This window comes from Mustela nivalis, assembly GCF_964662115.1.
Source record: "Mustela nivalis genome assembly, chromosome: 3".
Classification (NCBI taxonomy): Eukaryota; Metazoa; Chordata; class Mammalia; order Carnivora; family Mustelidae; genus Mustela; species Mustela nivalis.
This window is the reverse complement of record NC_139022.1, coordinates 89,896,169-89,923,737: the sequence shown is the minus strand read 5'-3', so window position 1 is coordinate 89,923,737 and position 27,569 is coordinate 89,896,169. Positions and strand designations below refer to the sequence as shown.

The window sequence follows — 27,569 nt, the reverse complement described above, 5'->3', positions numbered from 1 at the left end:
GGTGGACTCTGAGGAAACTGGGTTTTTTTTCAGGCTTTTGTTCTCTGGCGGGTTTTATGCTCGTTCACTTTTTTTTTCCTCTCACCTTGACCGCCTTTGATGGTTTTTGTAGTTTTAGAGGAAAACAAACCGCACCCTGATCTCTGTCTCAGAGAGAAGCCTCAGTCTGGGTGCAGAGCCCAAATAAGTTCCCCCTTGGCCACTGGGAGAGCAGGTTCCAAGTTGCAGACCCTGGGGGCGCAGGATCTTTTGCTTGTACCCAAAGCCAAGGCAGTGGCAGCTGTCTGGGAGCTCCCGACCACCAGAGAGGTTCCAAGCAGCAATCGCACAGAGATTTTGCCGCTGGCCCGGGCTGGGAGTGCCCGGCTTGCACGCACCTCTTTCAGAGACGGCGCACGTCTTGGGCACAGAGAACCGGGCACTGGTCCGTAAGCACCAGGCTGGGCTTTTGCACACCTCTGTCAGGGGAGAGTTTGGGGTGCGGGGCTTAGGCTTTGAAACAATGGCGCGGGTCAAAGAGCGCCGGCTGGGCCTTTGTAACTCGGGAGCATGAGGGATGTGCACGGGTATCTCAAGCTTTGTGGTAGGGCTCGCGCATTCTGCCGACCGGCGTGGCTCCCATCCCCTCACAGGAGCTAGAACCCACGCATTCTCAGGCGGGCTGGCGGCTTAGGGACCAAGAGCTGGTTTCTCTGCCGCACTCTCTCTGCCTCAGCGCCGGGGAGGCTGTCCTGGGACCGGAGACTTAAGCCCCTGTCCCTAGCTGCCCCGATTCCCACAATTCCCACCCCCCCGCCCTCCTCCCACAATCCTTTGCTCTTTTGGAGTGCTTTCAACCAGTCTCCAAGTTAATGCTGGTCCCAAGACCCAGGACACTCTCACTCATATTGGGGTATTATTATTTTCCAACCGGTCACCTCTGGTGGCTCCCTCCCCCTTTTGTTTATCTTCCGATATCAGTCCCATGTTCCCATTCCGCTTTACCTGCCCACTGGCATCTTCTGCCCCTGTAGAGATCCAGACGTGTATAATTCTGATCTCAGGCTGGTTTCATGGGTGATCGGAGTTCTTTGGTAGGTAATCAGCTCACTTTGGGGTACTGGCTGAAAAGGCGCCTTCTCCTACTCCCCTGCCATCTTGTCCCCCCTCCTCTTCACTTACTTTTATTATCCTGCCTTTCTAGTTTTTAAATAATTTCTCACATTGAACATGTCATAATCAGAAAAATTACTTTTTGCTCCACATCGCTCAGCATCAGGGAAGTACAGATCAAAACCACAATGAGATACCACCTCACACCAGTCAGAATGGCTAAAATTAATGAGTCAGGAAATGACAGATGCTGGCGAGGATGCAGAGAAAGGGGAACCCTCCTACACTGTTGGTGGGAATGCAAGCTGGTGCAACCACTCTGGAAAATGGCATGGAGGTTCCTCAACAAGTTGAAAATAGAGCTACCATATCACCCAGCAATGCACTACTGGGTATTTACCCTAAAGGTACAAACATAGTGATCCAAAGGGGCACGTGCACCCAAATGTTTATAGCAGCAATGTCTATAATAGCCAAACTATGGAAAGAACCTAGATGTCCATCAACAGTTGAATGGATAAAGAAGATGTGGTATATATATACAATGGAATACTATGTAGCCATCAAAAGAAATGAAATCTTGCCATTTGCAATGACGTGGATGGAACTAGAGGATATTATGCTGACCCAAATCAGTCAATCAGAGAAAGACAACTATCATATGATCTTCCTGATATGAGGAAGTAGAGATGCAATGTGGGGCATTTGGGGGGTAGGAAAAGAAAAAATGAAACAAGATGGGATCAGGAGGGAGACAAACCATAGGACACTCTTAATGTTACAAAATAAACTGAGGGTGGCTGAGGGGAGGGGGTTGGGGAGAGAGTAGTGGGGTTATGGACATTGGGGAGGGTATGAGCTACGGTGAATGCTGTGAAGTGTGTAAACCTGGAGATTCACAGACCTGTACCCCTGGGGATAATAATACATTATATGTTTATAAAAAAAATTAAAAAAAATTACTTTTTAAGGGCCCAGTGTCTCATCAGCTATCCATAATATTATGTCTAATTTAAAACACCACACTTAAGTTTCAATGCTTTACCTTTAGTCTGCAGTTTTCAAGGACTGGGTGGATGCTAAAGGAAAGTGAAGACTTAAGGAAGAAACCTTGCTGAGAATATTTTATTAACCATAACCCAGTACTTATTTATCAGTAAGCACTGATAAATGGGTATCTCTCTTTAGTGGCCCAATTGCAAGGTCTGAGTTGTGCAGTGAGTGTCTACAAAATATTCATGAAGGTGTATGAGTACCTAATAGATTTTATGGAAAAGCCAAGTAAATGACAATTTGGGCCTGATGACTGACCTCCAGTTCGGTAAGGATCCCCCTCTCAACTCTCACCCTCCCTGAGGTAGGTACCAGATACAAACTTTCATTTAAAGTTTGAAAGAGTGTTTTCTTTTCTTTTTGTTTATATCTTGAAGCTCTTTTTTTATGTTCATTTAGCCAGCCTATAGCACATCTTAAATTTCTGTTGGAGTGTTCAGTGATTCATTAGCTGTGTATAACACCCCATGCTCACCCCAACACATGCGCTCCTTAATACTCACCACCTGGTTACCATGCAAGGAAAGATACAGTTGAAGTTCATAGTCTGGTGGAGGGTCAGCAAGGGTAAGTGGAGCAATGGGGAGAATGGAGGGGCATAATATTGCAAAGAATATAATGCATCCCATGCATATGGCATTGTGCATTTTTATACAGCTATAGGGAGAAGAAAATATATAAAAAGAGTTAAGTATACAGAATTTCTATTGTATATGTAAGATTGGAGCATGCACAGGAGCTTTAAACAATAAACGATATCAAATTCTCTTACTTGAGGATTAGCTTTTTATCTTGACGTATATGTGATGGACTACAACTGCTAGGCTCTAAAAAATTGTGAAACTTTTGTCTTCTCAGTCTCCTCATGATTGCCTCTGATGTACTTCACATGCTGGTGTGACACTTCTTCTGTTTCTCAAGTAATTGTGTCCATGAGGAAATCCAGTTTAAAGATGAAGCCAACCACTGGAGAAAAAAGAAGAGTTTAGAAAATTACAGATTATTGGAACTGATGACTTGTTGAATATTTTGATTACCTTTAAACTTAATTATATCAGCCACGACATTCCCATAATGGTTGAACCTAGACTGGACCCTTAAGAGTTCAAGCCAGATTCAAGTAGGCATCTTGTTGCACATAATTGAAAGCATTTGGGGGCAGTCCTCATATATATTTATCGAATGGGATGAGAAAGTGAAATGCCTGTACACATCTTTCAGGGGTGAGGTTTTAAGAACACATTTTAGGAAATACTTTTAATCACAGAGTTTTTATTTTGAAGTTATACCATTATTTAACCACTTCACATTTTACACAGTACTGATTTTTTCCTACTATTATAATTAACCTACACTTACAGCCTTTTGTTGTTTTTTTTGCATTTCCATATGCACATCTGTGACTTTGTCCTCAGGATAAATTTCTAATAGTGAGTTTACTTTACTGAGGTAAAATTGATACATGACACCGTACTACATTATAACTTGATATTTGGTATAAAGTTCTTATCACTAGAAAAAAAATCTGGAAGTATAAAATGTGACAAATGTCAACTAGATTATTATGGTGATCACTTCAGAGTTTAAAAAGTAATGACCACAATAAATCTACCTACTTCACCTTCCAAAGTTACTGAATTTGTATTTTTTGTGATAAAAACTTTCAACAGAGGAGTCAAGAAGGCGGAGAAGTAGCAGGCTGAGACTACATCAGCTAGCAGGAGATCTGCTAGATAGCTGATCTAAAGATTGCAAACACCTGCAAATCCATCGGCATATTGAAGAGAAGAAGAACAGCAATTCTGGAAACAGAAAAACAACCACTTTCTGAAAGGTAGGACCGGCGGAGAAGTGAATCCAAAGCAATGGGAAGATAGACCCAGGGGGAGGGGCCGGCTCCCGGCAAGCTGCGGGGCAACGGAGCACAAAATCAGGACTTTTAAAAGTCTGTTCCGCTGAGGGACATTGCTCCAGAGGCTAAACCGGGGCGAAGCCCACGCAGGGTCAGCGTGGTCTCAGGTCCCTCAGGGTCACAGAAGGATCAGGGGTGTCTGAGTGTTGCAGAGCTTGGGGGCATTGGAATGCCAGCTACAGAGACAGAGCCGAGAATAAGATCACAGCTTGGGGTTACCTTGAACCGGTCGCAGACTCGGTGAGCTCGGAGCGGGGCCAGAGGTCAGGGAGAAGGAGTAACTGGGCGCTGTTCTCTGAAGGCGCACTGAGTAGTGGGGCCCTGGGCTCTTGGCTCCTCCGGGACAGAGACCAGGAGGCCGCCATTTGTATTCCCGTCCTCCGGAACTCTACGGAAAGTGCTCAGGGAACAAAAGCTGCTGAAAGCAAACCCAAGTGGATTACTCAACAGGCCCCTGGTAAGAGCGGTGCAATTCCGCCTGGGGCAAAGACACTTGAGAATCACTACAACAGGCCCCTTCCCCAGAAGATCAACAAGAAATCCAGCCGAGACCAAGTTCACCTAACAAGGAGTGCGGTTTCAATACCAAGGAAAGCAGCAGAATTCCAGAGGATGAGAAAGGAAAGCACGGAACTCATGGCTTTCTCCCTGTGATTTTTTTTAGTCTTGAAGTTAATTTAATTTTTTTCTTTTTCATTTTTTTCTCTTCTTCTGCTAAAAATTTTTTTTAAATTTTAACCTTTTCTTTTTAACATTTTTAAACTAGTTTATCTAATATATATATTTTCTTTTTTATATTTTTCTTTATTTGTTTTCTTTTTTAAAATCTTTTCTTTTTTTTTTTCCTATTTCTTCGTTCTTTTTTTTGAACCTCTTTTTATCCCCTTTCTCCCCCCTCACGATTTGGATTTCTCTTCTGATTTGGTTAAAGCATATGTTCCTGGGGTTGTTGCCACCCTTTTAGTATTTTACTTGCTCCTTCATATACTCTTATCTGGACAAAATGACAAGGCAGAAAAATTCACCACAAAAAAAAAGAACAAGAGGCAGTACCGAAGGTTAGGGACCTAATGAATAGAGACATTGGTAATATGTCAGATCTAGAGTTCAGAATGACAATTCTCATGGTTCTAGCCGGGCTCGAAAAAGGCATGGAAGATATTAGAGAAACCCTCTCGGGAGATATAAAAGCCTTTCTGGAGAAATAAAAGAACTAAAATCTAACCAACTTGAAATCAAAAAAGCAATTAATGAGGTGCAATCAAAAATGGAGGCTCTCACTGCTAGGATAAATGAGGGAGAAGAAAGAATTAGTGATATAGAAGACCAAATGACAGAGAATAAAGAAGCTGAGCAAAAGAGGGACAAACAGCTACTAGACCACGAGGGGAGAATTCGAGAGATAAGTGACACCATAAGAGGAAACAACATTAGAATAATTGGGATTCCAGAAGAAGAAGAAAGAGAGAGGGGAGCAGAAGGTATACTGGAAGAATTATTGGGGAGAATTTCCCCAATATGGCAAAGGGAACGAGCATCAAAATTCAGGACATTCAGAGAACGCCCCTCAAAATCAATAAGAATAGGCCCACACCCCGTCACCTAATAGTAAAATTTACAAGTCTCAGTGACAAAGAGAAAATCCTGAAAGCAGCCCGGGAAAAGAAGACTGAAACATACAATGGTAAAAATATTAGATTGGCAGCTGACTTATCCACAGAGAACTGGTAGGCCAGAAAGAGATGGCATGGTGTTTTCAGAGCACTAAATGAGAAAAACATGCAGCCAAGAATACTATATCCAGCTAGGCTATCATTGAAAATAGAAGGAGAGATCAAAAGCTTCCAGGAAAAACAAAAACTGAAAGAATTTCCAAATAGCAAACCAGCTCTACAGGAAATATTGAAAGGGGTCCTCTAAGCAAAGAGAGAGCCTAAAAGTGGTAGATCAGTAAGGAATAGAGACAATATACAGTAACAGTCACCTTACAGGCAATACAATGACACTAAATTCATATCTCTCAAGAGTTACCCTGAATGTTAATGGGCTAAATGCCCCAATGAAAAGACACAGGATATCAGAATGGATAAAAAAACAAAACGCATCTATAACCTGCCTCCAAGAAACACATTTTAAGCCTGAAGACACCTCCAGATTTAAAGTGAGAAGGTGGAAAAGCATTTTCCATGCTAATGGACATAAAAGAAAGCAGGAGTGGCAACACTTATATCAGATCAATTAGATTTTAAGCCAAAGACTATAATAAGAGATGAAGAAGGACACTATATCATACTCTAAGGGTCTGTCCAACAAGAAGATCTAACAATTTTAAATATCTATGTCCCCAACGTGGGAGCAGCCAACTATATAAACCAATTAATAACAAAATCAAAGAAACACATCAACAATAATACAATAATAGTAGGGGACTTTAACACTTCCCTCACTGAAATGGACAGATCATCAAAGCAAAAGATCAGCAAGGAAATAAAGGCCTTAAACGACACACTGGACCAGATGGACATCACAGATATATTCAGAACATTTCATCCCAAAGCAACAGAATACACATTCTTCTCTAGTGCACATGGAACATTCTGCAGAATAGATCACATCCTCGGTCCTAAATCAGGACTCAACCGGTATCAAAAGATTGGGATCATTCCCTGCATATTTTCAGACCACAATGCTCTGAAGCTAGAAATCAACCAGAAGAGGAAGTTTGGAAGGAACCCAAATACATGGAGACTAAACAGCATCCTTCTAAAGAATGAATGGGTCAATTGGGAAATTAAAGAAGAATTGAAAAAAAATCATGGAACCAAATGATAATGAAAACACAACGGTTCAAAATCTGTGGGACACAACAGAGGCAGTCCTGAGAGGAAAATTTATAGCAGTACAAGCCTTTCCCAAGAAACGAGAAAGGTCTCAGGTACACAACGTAACCCTACACCTAAAGGAGCTGGAGAAAGAACAAGAAAGAAACCCTATACCCAGTAGGAGAAGAGAAATCATAAAGATCAGAGCAGAAATCAATGAAATAGAAACCAAAAAACAATAGAGCAAATCAATGAAACTAGGAGCTGGTTCTTTGAAAGAATTAATAAGATTGATAAATCCCTGGCCAGACGTATCAAAAAGAAAAGAGAAAGGACCCAAATAAATAAAATCATGAATGAAAGAAGAGAGATCACAACTAACACCAAAGAAATACAAACTATTATAAGAACATACTATGAGCAAATCTACGCCAACAAATTTGACAATCTGGAAGAAATGGATGCATTCCTAGAGACATATAAACTACCACAACTGAACCAGGAAGAAATAGAAAGCCTGAACATGCCCATAATGAGTAAGGAGATTGAAATAGTCATTAAAAATCTCCAAACAAACAAAAGCCCAGGGCCAAACGGCTTTTCGGGGGAATTCTACCAAACATTTAAAGAAGAACTAATTCCTATTCTCCTGAAACTTTTCCAAAAAATAGAAATGGAAGGAAAACTTCCAAACTCATTTTATGAGGCCAGCATCACCTTGATCCCAAAACCAGACAAGGATCCCATCAAAAAAGAGAGCTATAGACAAATATTGTTGATGAACACAGATGCGAAAATTCTCACCAAAATACTAGCCAATAGGATTCAACAGTACATTAAAAGGATTATTCACCACGACCAAGTGGGATTTATTCCAGGGCTGCAAGGTTGGTTCAACATCCGCAAAACAGTCAATGTGATACAACACATCAATAAAAGAAAGAACAAGTACCATATGATACTCTCAATAGATGCTGAAAAAGCATTTGACAAAGTACAGCATCCCTTCCTGATCAAAACTCTTCAAAGTGTAGGGATAGAGGGCACATACCTCAATACTATCAAAGCCATCTATGAAAAACCCACCACAAATATCATTCTCAATGGAGAAAAACTGAAAGCTATTCCACTAAGGTCAGGAACACGGCAGGGATGCCCATTATCACCACTGCTATTCAACATAGTACTAGAGGTCCTAGCCTCAGCAATCAGACAACAAAAGGAAATTGAAGGCATCCAAATTGGCAAAGAAGAAGTCAAATTATCACTCTTCGCAGATGATATGATACTATATGTGGAAAACCCAAAAGACTCCACTCCAAAACTGCTAGAACTTATACAGGAATTCAGTAAAGTGTCAGGATATAAAATCAATGCACAGAAATCAGTTGCATTTCTCTACACCAACAGCAAGACAGAAGAAAGAGAAATTAAGGAGTCAATCCCATTTACAATTGCACCCAAAACCATAAGATACCCAGGAATAAACCTAACCAAAGAGACACAGAATCTATACTCAGAAAACTATAAAGTACTCATGAAAGAAATTGAGGAAGACACAAAGGAATGGAAAAATGTTCCATGCTCCTGGATTGGAAGAATAAATATTGTGAAAATGTCTATGCTACCTAAAGCAATCTACACATTTAATGCAATTGCTATCAAAGTACCATCCATCTTTTTCAAAGAAATGGAACAAATAATTCTAAAATTTATATGGAACCAGAGAAGATCTCGAATAGCCAAAGGGATATTGAAAAAGAAATCCAACGTTGGTGGCATCACAATTCTGGACTTCAAGCTCTATTACAAAGCTGTCATCATCAAGACAGCATGGTACTGGCACAAAAACAGACACATAGATCAATGGAACAGAATAGAGAGCCCAGAAATAGACCCTCAACTCTATGGGCAACTAATCTTCGACAAAGCAGGAAAGAATGTCCAATGGAAAAAAGACAGCCTCTTCAATAAATGGTTCTGGGAAAATTGGACAGCCACATGCAGAAAAATGAAATTGGACCATTTCCTTACACCACACACGAAAATAGACTCAAAATGGATGAAGGACCTCAATGTGCGAAAGGAATCCATCAAAATCCTTGAGGAGAACACAGGCAGCAACCTCTTCGACCTCAGCCGCAGCAACATCTTCCTAGGAACAGCGCAAAAGGCAAGGGGAGCAGGGAAAAAATGAACTATTGGGATTTCATCAAGATCAAATAATATGGTTTTTAATACTTCATTTTGTTAACAGGATTGCTATGTTGATTTTTTTTTGCAGATGCTAACGTATCCTTACATCCCTGGAACACATCACACTTCATCACCAGGTATGTTCGTTATAGTGTTATTGTTGAATTCACTTCGTAAATATTTTGTGGAGAATTTTTGCATCTCTGAACATCAGAGATCTTTCCCTATAACTTCCTTTTCTTGTGGTATCCTTGTCTAGTTTTGGAATCATACTAACGCTGGCCTTACAAAATGAAGTGTTTCCTCCTCTCCTATTCCTGGAAGAGTTTTAGAAGGATTGGCCTTAACTCTTTGAAAAGTTTGGTAGAATTTACCAGTGAGGCCCATCTGGTCTAGGACTTACTTTGTTCGGAAGATATTGATTACTGATTCTCCATACTAGTAATTGGTCTCTTCAGATTTTCTATTTCTTCATGGTTTTTGGAAGGTAGTAAGTTCTTAGGAATTGCTTTATTTCTTGTAGGTTGTTCAATTTGTTGCCATAAAATTCTTTGTAGTAGCCCTTTAAGGACACTCATACTTCTTTGGTATCAGTTGTGATACCTCTTGCATTTCTAATTTTATTTGAGTCTTTCTGTTTTTTTTTTTTTTTTCTTGGTGAATCTACCTAAACATAGATGGATTTTATTCATTAAAGAACAGGGTTTTGTAGCTCTTTTCTATTTTTTTTTAAATTTCATTTATGTCTGGTACATTTTTTGTTGTAGCCGTCCTTCTACTGATGTTGAGATTTGTTCTTTTTCTCCTACTTGAGGTATAAAATGAGGTAGTTATATTTGATAAAAAATTTTTTCAGGTAGGCATTTATTAATATAAGCTTTCCTCTTCAAATTGCTTTTGATGTATTCTGTGAATTTTGATATGCTGGATTTCCATTTTCATTTGTCTCCAGGCATTTTCTTTTTTATTCAATTTCTTTATCGACCCGTTGGTTCTTCAGTATCATGTTTACCATGTTGTTTAATTTTCATGCCTTTATTTTCTAGTTTACTTCTTATAATTAATTTTTAGTTTCATACCATCATGGTCAAAAAAGATGCTTGGTGGGATTTTGACCTGTTTAACTTTATTAAGACTTGGTTTGTGGCCCAGTATATGACTGACTGTACTGGAAAATGGTTGTATACTTGAAAGAATGTGTTCTGGTCTTTTCAAATGGAATATTCTGCACATATCTTTTAAGTTCATCTGTTCTAATGTATCTTTTAAAGCCAATGTTTCCTAATTCTTTTCTGTCTGGATGATCCATTTATTGATGTGAGTAGGATAGTAAAATTCTTAACTACTATTACATTGTTATTTCTTTAGGTCTATTCATATTTATAAATATTTATATACTCAACATAGGAGCATCTAAATATATAAATGCTCTCTTCTTGGATTGACCCCTTTAACGTGATGCAATGCCCTTCCTTGTCTACTTTTAGTCCTCGTTTTAAAGTTTGTTTTGGGTAAGGATAGCTGCCCCAATTTTCTTTTCCTTTCAGTTTGCATGGAATATCTTCTTCCATCCCTTGACTTGTGTTTCCTTGAGTGTGCAGTCATTTTCTTGTAGGCAGTATATAGAGGAGTGTTATTATTATCTATTCAGCCATTCTTTTTAAAGTAAGTATTTATAAGGATGTAGTTCTGGGGCTTTCATTGTTTTCTGGCTGTTTTGTACATCTTCTGTTTCTTTATCTCTTTCCTTCTTCCTTTGTGGTTTTATGACTTTGTTGAGTACTATGTTCAGATTCCTTTCTCTTTTACCTATCTGCTCTAAGTTTTTGCCTTGTGGTTATCGTAAAGCACATATATAATAATGTGTAACAGTCTATTTTAAGTTGATAACAACTTAGGATTTATTCACTTTAGGCTTTATGTTTTTACTCTCTTGCCACCCTCCCAATTTGTTTTCTTTGTGCAGTTTTACATTTTTATTTTTAGTAAGTGATGTAGCAATGTTGGGGCTTCGAGCAAATGGTCACGAAAAATATTTTTTAGACATGTCAAAAAGGTGGTTTTATTAAAGCCCGGGGATAGGACCTGTGGGTGGAAAGTGCTGCACTGGGGTTCTGAGGACTGGGCAATTACATACTTTCAAGGTAGGAGGGTATTATGGATATGAGGTTTCTAGGACCCTCAGAGGGCTAGTTATTGCTAGGAAAAAGTTACATATTTCCGTTTAGTAAACATAAGACTCTAGAGATATATATCAGGGGGCCACATGTTTGGATGAGGATTGCTAACATATATCTTGGGGGCTAGCAATAAAATAAGTTTCCAAAAGAATTTCCTTCTGTTTAAAGTAGATTCACAGCATCCTGGAGGTCAGGATAATGTTAAGACTGCCTTTTGCCCTTACCCAAATGTCAACATTGAGGCACCTGAGCTCTCAGAGGAAAGTCACTCTGCCTCTTTTTAGGTCTTGTCAATAGGCTGTAGGCAGTAAAGAAATTTAGTTTTTTCTTTTGCCTTTGTATCCCACATCACTAACTTTCTCTTTCAATCTTTATACCAAATTTATAAGTGATTAAATCCACTACTTTTACTGATTTACCTTTACAATGAGCTTTATACTGTAATATTTTTTTCGTTACTAATTAACACCATTTCTCTGCAGCTTAAAGAAGTCCTTTTTATATTTATTTTAAGACTGGTGTAGTGGTAATGAACTTCCTTAGCTTTCATTTGTCTGGAAAACTGTTCACTCTCCTGAATTTCTGAATAACTTCCCTGGGTAGAGTATTCTTAGTTGGGAATTATTTCCTTTGAACACTTTAAATATATCATGCCCCACTCTTCAGGCCTGCAAAGTTTCTTCTGAAAATGGCGATTCTCTTGTATGTAGCGAGTTGTTTTTCTCTTCCTTTTAAGATTGTCTCCTTGCCGTAAACTTTTGATATTTTAATTATAGTGGGTCTTTGTGTAGGTCTTGTTTTATCTTACCTGGTACTGGGCTTCCTGGATACAAATATGTTTCCTTCCTCAATTTAGGGAAGTTTTCAGCCATTATTTAAGTAAGTTTCCTGCCCTTTTCTCTGTTTTCTTCTGAAAGTCCTGCATTGTGAATGCTAGTCTGCTTGGGTAATTCTCTTTGCCTTTCTTTTGCTGCATCTACTCTATTGTTGAACACCTGTCTTGTGTTTTTCAGTTTGGTTGCTGTATTTCTGAGTTCTGTGACATCTTGTCAGCACTTCTGTTTCTATCTTTGTCCAACCTTTCACTGTGTTCATTCATTCTTCTCCTGACTTTGGTAAGTATCTTCTTTTAATGTTTCATTTGTAACACATTTCTCTATTCACATTGCTGGACTTTGTGTTGGTTTATGTGCATTAGATGAAACTGCCTTCTTTTCCAGTCTTAAAACCTGGGCCTGGAGTAGAAGATAAACCTGGTTATTCAACCCTGACTCAGCTCTTGGTTGTACATATCCAAATAGTCAGTTTTAATAGTTCCCAGGAGTTGAGTGTCTGCCAAACTAGTCAGTGTTGTAGGTGAGGATCTTAGCTTCTACGTCAAGCTTGGTTGGAATTCAGGCCCTCAGGAAGCAGCTTTTAAGGAATATAAATGCATGGTATCCTGTAAGACCACAGTGGAATACCAATGGCCACCAGAGAGAAGCAATTTAGAAATAAGCACAAGGCAGTAGTCACAGAAATGGAGCTTCAAACTGCAATGAAACAGAGAGAGCATAAATTTGATGTCTACTGGTCTGTTCCCTGAGAGCACCTCTGGTGCTTCTGGATGTGTGCTAATCTTAAAGTCTGCCCCAAAGCCAAAGTTCCAGGATAAGCAATTAGGCCTCTTTCACAGAAAGGCTGGTGATATAACACTAGCCATCAGATCTAGGTGAACAGGGGGTATTCCTTGGGTGGCAGCTGGAAAAACCAGAGCACCAGACACATTGAAGAACTTTCCTCCAAGAGATACTGGTGCCAAGGCAAGTGACAGTGGGAGAATAGGAGGATCGTACCCACTTTGCAAAGTCTTTGTAAAGTTTATAGTCAGCCCTTAAATGTGTGTTTAATGAGAAGCCTGTCCCTCAGATCACAGCTCTGCCTACTTGTGATCTCTGTCTGTTAAATAAATAAATTTAAAAAAAAAGTTAGGTGCCTAATGTGGGGTCCTATGCTGGCTGTGGGGTTTATAGCAAACCTGTGTCTCAGCCCTTCTTACCTGCTTCTATGTATCTCTACCCCCCATCTCAAGGACATTGCTCCATAGATAGCTATAGACTTGGGGTGTCCATTGGAGGAGATGTTTAAAATTTTCTGGTATTACCATCTTGAACCAGAACCTAGAGGTAGATTTATTAGACTGAAGGATATACTAACTTTCATAGCTTCTTGAATATACATTTTTTAATATCAGGGAAAATTGGACTCTAGTACTAATTCCCATGACTCAGTAGCCTAAGAGTATTAGGAATTAATGTTGAGCATACTAACATGGTAATATACATTTTGCTATAATAAAACCATGAAAAAATGAACAATGCAAAAATAAAGTAGCAAATAATCCCCTTAGCTATTCTGCATTTAGGAAGCCTGGGTTTATATATTTACTGGTGATCCTCTTAGCCTATAGTACCTGCTAATTTGGTAACAGCATAATCTATTTTATCCATACCTCAGACATTTTATTTTTGCACAGTCTTTTTGGAAGGGCTGTAGTGAACTAGATCAATAAAACAATGCTGTTTTTTTCCTATTTGTTGATCAAAAATAAAAATAATTTTACCCATATCCTCTCAAAATGATATTTCAGGAATTTCAAGGTTTGCTTTAACTTATGAGCAATTAAAAACAAATGTGTTTTTGATTTTAATGTGATACAAATATAAATCACTTGATGATAAACACGGTTCTGCTCTTTACCCGTGGTTTTGGGAATAGATTTTGAACGGAGCTGTAAGTTCATTAGCATCTTTGCTGCACTTCACCTATCACAATGTATACCAAAAATGAGCACAAAATACAACAAAAGATCTCATCCTGCCCAAGTGAATAATTTTGATAAAGTGACAGTCCAACAGGTGAAGTGAACAGATATAGTGACAAGCCCAGTGGTTACTGGCAGTTTTTAGAAACAAATTTATCATGGTCATGAGATTATTAGCTTTCAGTTCTTTGGTTAACCTCTGTGCATCCTGTTTTCATACCAATATATAATGAGGGTGTGGAACGCTTAATATTTAAAGGCTTTTGTCTTCATTTTTCTCCTTGGTTCAGGAATATAGATGAAGGAAATAGAAATTCTATCAAGGATATACTAGGAAATACAGAGGAGATGGAAGCTATGTTCATTATTGAAGAATATATAGGATTTTAAGGGGCACAGGTATACATGCATAATCCCTCAATGTGAACAGACAGAACTAACACAAATAGGTGGAAATGCTAGTTAAGGGAGGAAATAGCAAAAAGAAACAATACTCTTTGTTGGAGATTGATGGTAGTGTTCCAGGTTGTTTTAATTTTTAATATTTTTTGGTTTTCAAAGCTTTTAAAATTATGATATCATACATTATTTTTATAATCAGAAAATAAGCAAAACAACAAAAATATTAATTACTTATAATTTATGAGTTGTATTTCCAATCTCATTCTGGAGGGCTGTGGTAGTGTTACAAACAAAAAAAATTACCTGAAAACTTGTAGAAATGCAAATGTTTGAATTCTCCTGAACCAGACTCTCTAGGGGCATAACCCAATAATCGGTGATTTTACAAAGTTTCCAGGTGATTCTGATGCATCTCAAGTTTGAGAAGTATTGTGAAAAGGCATCATTGTTTTTTTTAAAGATGAGGCAAATGGAACTCAAAAACAGTAGGTAACTTCCTAAGGTCACTCAGATGGTGAGAGATAGAGCAAGGGTTACAAATTAGTCTAAGCATGTATGTGCATTTCCTATCAAGCCCCTTTACCTTCAATATAAATATATTTTTTTAAAGGAAGCAAGCAGATGTAACTATTACTGGACTAATTTTGAAACTCTATTCATAATTTTACAATTTCTGGAATGAGTTGTTAAATGAGGAATTAAAGTTTCCTTACAATTATAACTTGCACAAGGAAGGTTAAAAAATTGGCTGACCTGTAGAACATTTCGTATATTTCTGAAAAGTACAATGAAATGAATGGGAAACTATTATCTTGTCGGTTTGGGCTACTGTAACACAGCACCCTAAACTTGGTGACCTTTACAGAAAAACCCCAAAATTTCTTTCTTAACAGAGGTGGCACCTAGAAGTCCAAGATCAGGGGCCAGCATGGTTGGGTTCCAGTAAGGACACTCTTACAGGTTGTATATTGCCCTGTTGACTTCGGCTATCCTGCTAGCTCTCCCCACTCTCTTCAGAACTAAGGTCTCTACCATCATGATTTAACCACTTCTCAAAGTGGTTAATACCTCTAAATACCATCCCTTTGGGGGTTAGATTTTGAATATGAATTTGAAGGGAACACAAGTCTCCACCCTATACTAAGTACTTAGTACATACTTTATATTCCTTACAAGCTATCTGTGGGGACCATGAGATTAAGAATTGGCCTAGTAGTCCCAGTAAATCCTTTAATAGGAGCTGGATGACATAATCCATAAATGTCGGTGGATGTGAATGTGGCAAATTTTGACCAACAGGAGAATACACGTGAGAAAGAGCTAACAGTTAATACCTTGCCTTCTTCCTCCATCCACAACTGGCTCCATGCAAACATGCTAGAGATGTCTGTCCTTTGGGACTGGGCATAAAATTTAAATTTCTTAACACGTATTAAAAAAAGAACTGTAAAAAATTATGGGTGAAGATCTATTTCAGATTTGTTCATAGTCCATCTCTTTGTTATGTAGAAGCAAGATTTATAGAAATTGTATTCTAAAATACGCATACATGCAAGTAAAATCCTGAGTTTGTAATTCAGTCAGATTTAAGAAGTAACCACTGTCCTAATTCTGATCAGATTTCATAAGCTGAAATCTACTAGATAACTGAGAATTTTAATTGAGCTTTGATGCTTACCCAGTATGTTCATCATTAGCCTTATTAGTATAATTCAGTATTCAGGGATATAAAATAAAATATATCTCATTTTTAAAGCAGAGTTACCCCCCTAATTGAAGAGATTAGATGTTTCTTGATTATGAGTCTATATTAGTTACGGGTTTTTAGATTAATTGTTTACACAAGTGGCAGGAAGACTTGCATTTTCTCATCCCTTCTGCTTTGTGGGGAAAGCTATTTAGAATTTATGAAAAATACATTATTATTTTTCCCTTTGTCCTGCATTTCTGATTAGAAACCTGTGTAAGTGTAGTACAAGACTTTGTTATAGTCCCCACTGAGGGATGATTTTCCTTCCTGTCATTGTGAAAAGGGCAAGATCTAAGGACTTCTGACCTATGAGGTGACAGATTGAATTAGCTTGGAATGACATGGGTATCTGTAGGGTGCTTCTCTCAAAGACTCTTCTTTTAAGGTGACTGAGAATATAAACAGTATCCTAATTTATGCTGATTTATTTGTATATACCAGGAAAAAGGTTTATCATTGCTCGAACAAGCAACTAATATTAAACTAAAATAATTTTTTCAGGTATTCTCAAAACTGTATTGGCTTAGATACTGCAACTCTATACAGAATTACACTTCATGTTGGAAGGCTCAGAATTATTTACTAAAAAATAATTTTGGCTCAGCTTTCATGCCTCTCAATTGACGAATCCCAAGGAGATTGTGAATGATTATTTTCAAAAGAATATACTGTAAAAAGAATATAGCACTATCATTCATTTACTTGCATTATAATTTTGAATATTGACATAAAAGCAGCATTACAGAATACATATCACTGTAGCTTTTCACTGAACCATAGCCCTCCAAGATCTGTCTACCTTGTCACAAAACCAGTCATGAAGATTACTATTACTGTCATCTGTAAATATTTTTTGTGGAATTAAGATTTATTCTGATAAAAAACATATTGAAAATAGCAAATATATCATTTGGGAAGGTATAGTGGTAATATGGGGGCTTATATTTGCAGAAAATGGAAGTATAGTAATCTTATTTCCTGTGTTCTTTATATGTCAGTAACTAAAGTTTTTTTTCTGTAATGGCTATCTCCAAAGTAATGTATTACATGTAACAATCCAAGAATAAAATAAATTAGGGCTAGTAATTAAATTGAGTTCAAAGTCCCCAATAGTCTTATAAAAATAATCTAATTTCCTCACTGTTTGAGAAAGTACTTGAAAGGATCTTATAACCAAGACCCCAAGAGACCCAGAAGAGAGGCTGTTTGACATACCCTTTTGTGGTTCCTTTTCAAAGAAAATTTCAAAACTCTCAGCATAGCATTCAGCTTGGAAATTTACCGACCCTGTTTTTAGATGGAATGGTAAATCTATAATTATGAGGTGAGGACCATCATTTTATGGTTTGCCCCATTGCATACCCTGGCATGATCCCTTTAAATTATGAACTGGGACTGTGTGTGAAGTAACACAACAGATGATTACACATTGTCTCTACTAGTCTTATTTCAGGTTAGTCTTTACTAGCCTGGTTTTTTTTTTTTTTAAGAGTTTATTTATTTATTTGACAGACAGAGATCACAAGTAGGCAGAGAGGCAGGCAGAGAGCCTGATGAGGGGCTCGATCCCTGAACCCTGGGGCCATGACCTGAGCTGAAGACAGAGGCTTTAACTCACTAAGCCACCCAGGCACCCCTAGCCTGGTTTATTTATTTATTTTTTTTAAGGAAATAAAGCAGTGTACATACAGGGGCACCTGGGTGGCTCAGTGGGTTAAAGCCTCTGCCTTCAGTTCAGGTCATGATCCCAGGATTCTGGAATCGAGCCCTGCATTGGGCTCTCTGCTGGGCAGGGAGCCTGTTTCCTCCTATCTCTCTGCCTGCCTCTCTGCCTACTTGTGATCTCTGTCTGTCAAATGAATAAATAAAAATCTTAAAAAACAAAAACAAAAAACAGTGTACATACATCTGAAGTTCCTTATGTTCCCCTACACAAGCCAACTTTCTCTACCCCTTCCCTCAGAGTGAAACCACTATCATTAGTATACTGATGTCTAAATTTTAAAATTCCCATTATATATCCATGAAAAGATAGCACTCTGTTTACTATGTTTTTAATGTATGTAATGGTATTACATTCTGCCCATTATATTGTAACATGCTTTTGGTTACTTAACATCATGTTTTTTAATTACTCCATTAAACATCTAGATCAAGTGACTCTCACTTATTTTGGTACTATACAGTATTACATTGATTTATGCACTATGGTTTAGTTTTCCATCGCTTTACTGATAGACATTTATGCTGTTTCATTTTTCTCTAACACAAATAATGCTCTTGGGTACCCTGTGCATATTTGCTGCACACAGGTATGAGAGAATGCTAAGAAATGGAATTGTTAGGCTGTAGGATATGCTTCTTTTCAACTTTAAGAGATACTACCCTCCATATCCAGTTTATACTCCCAGCAGCTGGGTATTAGATTTCAATTCTCATATTCTCTGAAAATTAGAAATTTTAACTCTTGTCAACATAAGGGTTTGAAATGATAACTTGTGTATTCTGGTTTTTTCCAATTCTATTAGTATTGTGGTTTCTGTTTTCATCCTTACTTGCCTAATTGTGTTTTCTCCTATTACCAGAACATATCGCTTGCCCATTTTCTCCTGGATTATCATATTCTTATTAACTGATTGGAATTATTTTGGGATTTTCTATTGCCTGTAGTACATATTGGTTGTATTATCTAGGTTACTGTATTTTCTTTAATATTATGGTTTCTTTTTACTATTGAAGTTACAAATCTTAGAGTTGGAATTACTGATCTGTTACTCTATTATTTATATCTTTTGGAAAGAAAACCTACCCTGTCTAAATGTAAGAATACTGTTAGTCTTAAATTAGAGTTTTAAAGTTTTTCCCTTCATGTTTAGTCTATATCATATACATAGTACATATGCTTCTTTTCCTAATATATATAACAGTCCCACAAAGTCTCTTGAGTGCTTTATTTTTTCCTATTGATATGTCTTTCCCTGAGTGAAACATACATTTTAATAACCTTAGCTTTATAGAAAGGCTTGATATTTGATTAAAGCAAGTCCTCCCTTTAGCTCTATGATATAAATATTATAAACCACTTGAGAAATTATAAGAAATTTTGATTATAATTGCACTGAATCTTGTAGCTAATTTGGAAATAATTTTCATCTTTAATCATACTTGTCATACCTAAAAGTTGTACAGATATGTTAGCATTTATTTTGGCATTTTACAGGTCCCATATATATGTTTTTACCTCAAGTTTACTGATGTATAACTAATATAGAGTAAAATACATCTCTTGTTCAATTTTGACAAATGTGTAAAGTCATGTCACTACTACCTCATAAGCCAGAACAATTTCATCACCTCCAAAAGTTTCCCAGAAGGCAGCTGTACCTACTGTGCTCCCCACCCACTTCCCCTTAGCAATGACTAGTATGATAATTGTCCCTAGTATTTCTCCTTTTTTAGCACTAAATATTATTTCTTTGAGTGGATCTACTATGATCATCCATTCACTTGCTGATATACATGTGGGTTGTTTCCAGTTTAGGTGATTATAAATAAAGCAGTCATGAATACTGACTTACAGGCTTCATGTGGATGTATTTTTGCATTTCTGTTGGGTAAATATCTATGTACTGATTGGACTGCTGTGTCATAAAGTAAGAGTATTTTTTAAAAAAATCATTAGTATTCATGATTTATATTCTCACCCCTGCCACTGAAAAATGCGGTGGGGAGGGATTCTTAGGAGCTATGAGCAGATTCATCTACTCTGGGGCACAGAAAAAAGGCTATGATTTGAAAGAGCAACTAAAATATAAAGGAACTCAATGAAGAAATTTGTTAAATAGCAGGGAAACAACTAGAACTATCTCCAGGGTTTGGAGGAGCTAGTAACTGCTAGAGTTTACTCCCTGCTTCTACTGCCAGAGCTCAGTGATAATAATGAAAATAGCAACATCTGGAATCCCTCGCCAGCCCCCTGCATTAGTAAGGCACCTTACTAATGGTAAGGGGCACCTTACCCTATACTAGCTACAGCCATTTCACCATGAGGGCTTTAGTGAGGCACAGATGGGGACTTCCCTGAACAGTGCTCATTACAGCTCCAACTATCTCACCAACATGACACAGGCACAAAGCACACCAAAACACTCCAGGCCTGTGCCATTTCAGTTCCAGAGAGCTCACATGCTTCATTTGTCCCACCAGCCTCCAAACCCCTCAGCACCCAAAGACAAAGACTCTAAAAAGAGACAAAGTCATTATATAATGGTAGTGGGGTCTAGCCAAGAAGAGAATATAACAGTTTTTTTAAAAGATTTTATTTATTTATTTGATATAGAGAGATCACAAGTAGATGGAGAGGCAGGCAGAGAGAGAGAGAGAGAGATGGAAGCAGGCTCCTTGCTGAGCAGAGAGCCTGACGTGGGACTCGATCCCAGGACCCTGAGATCATGACCTGAGCCGAAGGCAGCAGCTTAACCCACTGAGCCACCCAGGCGCCTGAGAATATAACAGTTTTAAATATCTATGTACCCAACAATGAAGCACCTAAATGTATAATGCATGTATTAATAGATGTAAAAAGAGAAATTGACAGTAATACAATAGTAGTAATGAACTTTAACATTCCACTTATATCAAGGGATAAATCATTAAGGAAGCAATGACTTTGAAAGAAACATTAGCCCACATGAGCTTCACAAATGTATGCAGAAAATTCCCTGAGAAAACAGCAGGATACACATTCAAGTGCACACAGATCATTCCCCAGGTGAAATCACTAGGTCACAAAACAAGTTTAATTTCAAAAGATTGAAATCATATCAAGCATCATTTCTGACCACAACAGTATAAAACTAGAAATCAATTACAAGATAAAAACCCCATAAAAACACATAGAGGTTAAATGACATGCTACTAAATAACCAATGGGTCAATGAAATAAATACATGGAGACAAATGAGAATGGAAACAAAATGGCCCAACATTTTGGGGATACAGGAAAATCAGTTCTAAGAAATTTATGGCATTACAGGTCTACTTTAAGAAACAAGAAAAATCTCAAACAGCCTAACTATACATTTAAAGGAACTAGGAAAAGTTCAAAGCAGGTAGAAGGAATGAAATAACAAACATCATAGTAGAAGTAAATATAATAGACACTAAAAAGGATACAATCAATGAAACCCAAAGATGGTTCCTTCAAAAGGTAAACAATTTTAATAAACCTTTACCCCAGATTGACCAGGAAAAAAGAAGAGAGGATTCTAATAAATAAAATTATATATGGAAAAGAGAAGTAACATCCAACTCCATAAAATATAAATGATTATGATAGACTACTATGAAAAATTGTATGCTAACACACTAGACAACCTAGGAGAAATAGATCAATACCTAGAAATACACATTCTTCCAAAAGTGAATCAGGAAGAAATAATCTAGAACAGGCTAATTACCAGTAACAAAATTGAATCAATAATCAAAAAACTACCCCCCTACCAAAAAAAAAAAAAAATCCCAACAGATATAAGTCCAGGACCAGATGGTTTCATAGGTGAATTTTACTAAACATTTAAAGAGTTAATATGCATTCTTACAACTTCTTCCAAAAAGAGAAAAATATTTCTCTATTAATATTACAAAGCCAGCATTACCATGCTAACTAACAAATTCAGATAAAGACATTACCAGAGAAAGAAAATGACAAGCCAATATCCCTGATGAACATATTTCTCAACAGCATATTAGCAAACCATGTTCAATGATACATTAAAAGAATCATTCACCAAAATCAAGTAGAATTTGTTCCAGGGATGAAGGACAGTTCTCTGTAACCATACAATCATCAATGTGATACATCACATTAAAAAATTAAAGGATAAAAAACATTACCAAAATTCAACATCTATTCATGATCTTAACAAAATAGAATTAGAGGGAACATCAATATAACAAGGCCATATATAACGAATCCACAGCTAGCATCACACTCAATGGTGAAAAATCCAAAAGATTTTCCCATGCGGTCAAAGGACAAGATAAGGATGTCCACTCTCATCAATTGTATTCAACATAGTATCGGAATCAGACAAAATGAATCAAAATAAATAAAATGTATCAAACAAAATGAATAAAAGGTATCAAATTGTTAAGAAGAAGTTAAAATTTTACTCTTTGCAGAGAACATGATATCAATGGAAAAAAAGATTGTCTCTTCAATAAATGGTGCTGGGACAGTTAGATGGTCACATGCAGAAGAATGAAATTGGACCATTCTCGTACACCATACACAAAGATATACTCAAAATGTATGAAATACCTAAATGTGATACAGAAAACCATCAAAATCCTACAGGAGAACATAGGCAGCAACCCCTCTGACGTTGGCCCCAATAACAACTTGCAAGATACATCCCTAAAGGTATGGGGGAAAAAAACAAGAAATGAACTAGCGGGACTTCCTCAAGATAAAAACCTTCTGCACAGCAAAGGAAACAGTCAACAAAACTAAAAGGCAACCGATGGAATAGGAGAAGATATTTGCAAGTGACTTATCACATAAAGGGCTGATATTCAAGATACATCAAGACCTTATCAAACTCAACCCCTCTCCCAAAAACAAATAATCCACAAATATGTGGAATATAAGGAACAGTGCAGAAGACCATAGGGGAAGGGAGGGAAAACCGAATGGGAATAAATCAAAGGGCGAGAAAACATGAGAGACTCTGGACTCGGAAACAAATTGAGGATTGCAGAAGGGAGGGGGTGGCAGATGGGGTAACTGGATGATGGGTATTAAGAAGGGCACATGACATCATGAGCACTGGGTATTATACACATCAAAAACTAATGATGTACTATATGCTGGCTAATGGAACTGAATAAAAAATATACAAAAATAAATTCAAAATGTATTGTTGGATTTGGTTTCCTAGTATTTATTCAGCTATAGCTATCATGGATATTGGCAGGTATGCCCCCAATGACTTGAAACCATAATACTCCTAAGAAAAAAACACAGGCAGTGTGATCTGGGACATCAGCTTTAGCAACATTTTTCTAGATATGTCTCCTCAGTCAAGAGAAACAAGAGCAAAAGTAAATTGTTGGGACTACAGGAAAATATAAAGCTTTTGCACAGTGAAGGAAACCAGCCACAAAATTAAAAGGGAATCTATTGAATGAGAGAAGGTATTTGCAAAGGACACATCTGATAAGGGCATAATATTCAAAATATATAAAAACAACACAGAAAACCTAAATTATCCCATCAAAATGGGTAGAGGACATTGGTAGACATTTTTCTTCTTTTTTTTTTTAATTTCTTTTCAGCATAACAGAATTCATTGTTTATGCACCACAACCAGTGCCCTCCATAATTTTCTAAGGAAGACCTCTAGAGGGCAAGGAGACACATGGAAAGATGCTCATCATCACTCATCCAACAGGGAAATGTAAATCAAAACCTCAATGAGATACCACCCCCACACTAGGTAGAATGGCCAATACCAGAAAGAAAGAACAAGATGGGTGAGGATATGGAGAAAATGGAACCTTCATGCAATGTTGGTGGGAGGGTCAAATGGTGCAGCTACTGTGGAAAATAGTATGTAGGATTTTCAAAATATTAAAATCAGCAATAGTCCAAAATCCACAAATTCCACTACTGGATGTTTACCCAAAGAAAAAGAAAACACTAATCAAAAAGTTAAAAAGCTTCTGCATAGCAAAGGAAACAGTCCTTTGCTGTATGGAAACATACAATGAGCAAAACGGGTCAAGGGGAGTGGGAGACATAGGCTTCCAGTATGGAATGTGTAAGTCATGGAGATGACACATACAGCCTGGCAAATATAGTTAATATTATAATTACAGTATTGTATGATATGTTATGCACAGTTTAAGATACAGAGTTGAATCACTGTGTTGTACAACCGAAACTGGAATAACACTGTATGCCAACTACCCTTCAATAAAAGAAGATCAGAAACAAGGCAAGGGTGCCTATTCACACCACTACTATGCAGTACACTACTGGAAATCCTTGCACACCAGTCAGGAAGGAAAAAGAAATAAAAAGCATTAGAATTGTACATGAAGAAGTTAAACTGTCACTATATGAGGATACGGTTTTATATATAGAAAATACTAAAGTCCACACCTAAAAACTGTTTTATCTCTACAAATTCAGTGAAGTTGCAGGATACAAAATTATCATGATAAAAATAGTGTTTTTATACACTAACAATGAAATATGTGAAAATGAAATAAAATGATCCCATTTATAATAGCATACATAAACCTATATAATCCTTAATAAAAAACTTAACCAAGGAAGTGAAAGATCACTACTCTGGAGACTTCAAGATATTGCTGAAAGAAAGAAGACATGAATAAATGATTGGTAGTCTCTGTTTATGCACTGGAAGAATTAGTATTGTTAAAATTTCTATACTATTAAATACACTGTGTAGATTCAATGTAATCTCTATGGAGGTTAATTTAATCCTAAAATAAAATGAAACCATAGCACCCTGAAATAGCCAAAGTCATCCTCACAAGAAGTAAAAAGCAGGAGACATCAAACCTCTTGATTTTAAGCTATACTATCAAGGCATAGTCTATTAAAACAGTGTGGTACTGCTATAAAAACAGGCAAATAAAGCAATGGAATAGAATTAAGAGCCCAAAAGTAAACCCAAGCATATATTATCAATATTTAATAATGGAGCCAATATAGTTCAATGGAGTAAAGACAGTCTTTAATAAATGGTGCTAAGAAAATTAGGTATTCACAAGTAGAAGAATAAAACTAGAGCTCCATCTTATGCAACTAACAAAAATTAATTTGAAATGAATTAAATGTGAAACTCTTAGAAGAAAACAGGGAAAATGTTCTTTGCTACGGGTCTTACCAGTGATTTTTTTGGATATGACACCTAAAGCATAAGCAGCAAAGTAAGAAACAGTGAGACTACATCAAACTAAAAACTACTGTATAGCAAAAAAAAATTATCAACAAACCAAAAAGACAATCTACAGAGGGAAAGTATGTTTGCAAACTCTATATCTGAGGGGGGATAATGTTTAAAATGTATAAAAAATTCATGCAAATAAAAATTTAAAAGTAAACAAATAATGTACTTAGACAATCTAAAGGGGCAAAAGACCTGAATATACATTTTTCCAAAAATGACTTACAAAAGGCCTGCATGTACATGAAAAGATATTCAGTAACAGAATCATCTGGGAAATGCAAATTAAAAATACTATCAGAGATTACCTTATGCCATTACAATGGCTGTGATAAAAAAATACACACACACACACACGTAGTTCTGCCCATCACTGTACCTACAATAGTTGAGACTGGCAGTGCAGTCAACCAGGGTGGGGGCCAGCCCCACCTACCAATATGCCCACACTAGTCACAGATCATTCACAACAGGAGAGTACATGCAGCCCATGGGGGACACTCTCATAGCACCTAGTGCTTATGACCAGTGGTTATTGTGCTTGTAGGCCACACGGGAGGGCTTCTATAGAAAACCACTACTTTTAAGACCAAGAGGTGTAGCTGGCATGCTTAATGCAAAGAAACAAACATAGAGGATGAGATGGATTAAGGAGACAGAGAAAAATGTTCCAAATAGAAGTATAAGAAAAAACCTGAGAAAAAGATCTAAATTAAGTGAATCAATCTACTAAAAAAGAGTTAAAAGTTATGACCATAATAATGCTTATTGAAAATAAAAGAAGAGGGGTTCCTGGGTGGCTCAGAGGGTTAAAGCCTCTGCCTTCAGCTCAGGTCATGATCCTAGGGTCCTGGGATTGAGCCCTGCATCAGGGTCCCTGATCAGCAGTGAGCCCGCTTCCCTACCTCTCTCTGCTGGCCTCTCTGCCTACTTGTGATCTCTGCCTGTCAAATAAATAAATAAAATATTGAAAAAAAAAAAGAAATTAAAGAAGAATGCATTAAGTCAGGGAGAAGTTCAAAAAAGAGAAAAATCATAGCTGAAAAATACACTAAATGAAATTTTAAAAATACACTAGAGGAAAACCACAGCAGAGTGGAGAAAGCAGAAGAATGGCTCAGCAAGCTTGAAGACAGGAAATAGGAGAATGGAAATCACCCATACTGAACAGGGTAAAAAAAGGTAATAGGTTAATGGATTTCTGGGACAATATCAAGTGTACTAACATTTGTGTTGGTAAGTGTCCTAGGAGAGGACAGAGTAAGGCACACAACCTTATTTGAAGAAATAGCAGCTGTAAACCTCCCTAACTTGGGGAAGGAAACAGACATTCATGTTTAGGAAACTGAGAGCCCCAAGTAAGATGAACCCAAGAAGGTTCATACAAAGAGACAATAATTAAAATGTCAAAAGTCAAGAAGAAAATCTTAAGAGCATCAAGAGGAAAGCAAAGATTTATGTATAAGCAAAACTCAACTATCAGCTGATTTTTCAGCTGCAACTCTGGTGGTAAGAGAGTGACATGATCTATTCATAGTGCTGAAAGGAAAAAATCGTAAAACCAAAAATACTCTACCTGTAAGACTGTCATTTAGAATTAAAGGTGAGGTAAAGTAGTTCATTACCACTAAAAAAAGGAGAGTTAATACATACCCTTATCAAACTATTAAAAAAATAGAAGACAAAGGAAAGCTTCCAAAGTCATTCTATAAGGTCATCATTACCTTGATTAAAAAAACAAAACAAAGAAACAGAAAACAACAGAAAAGATACTACAAAACAGAAACAAAAGCAAATGAAAAAACTATAGGCCAATACCCTGATGAGGATAGTTGTAAAAATCCTTAAAATAATAACAAACCAAATACAATATAATAAAAGAATCATTCATCATAACCAAGTGACATTTTATTCCAGCAAAGAAGGATGGTTCAGTATTCACAAATCAACATGATTCATCATGTTTACAAAATGAAGGATAAAAACCTATGTTTATCTCAATAGAGTCAGAGAAAGCATTTGACAAAATTCAACATCCATCCATGATAAAAATGTTCAGCAAAGTTGATTTAGAAGGAGCATACCCCAACATAAGAAAAACCACATATGATAAGCCCATATTTAACATCATACTGGATGGTAAAAATCTAATAGCTTTGCCTCTAAGATCTGGAGCAAGACAAGAATGTTCATTATTTTTTTAGGCTAGTTTTATTCTAGGCTAGTTTTTTTCAGCCTAGTACTGGAAATCATGGCCTAAGCAATCAGAAAAGAAGAAGAAAGAAAAGGCATCAAATCAATAAGGAAAATGTTAAATGGTATCAGCAGATGACACAATATTAAATATATATAGAAAACATCTAAAGATTCCAGAAATA

General features: G+C 37.1%; 1 long non-coding RNA gene across 1 annotated transcript in view; it reads right to left on the bottom strand.

Moving 5' to 3' along the window:
- Nucleotides 1-2,870: 2,870 nt before the first annotated feature.
- LOC309860718 overlaps nt 2,871-27,569 on the bottom strand; it is a 347,454-nt gene continuing 322,755 nt past the window's right edge. The window contains exon 3 of the long non-coding RNA XR_014309553.1: nt 2,871-3,111. This is a non-coding gene — a long non-coding RNA (uncharacterized lncRNA). The remainder of the gene's footprint in view (nt 3,112-27,569) is intronic.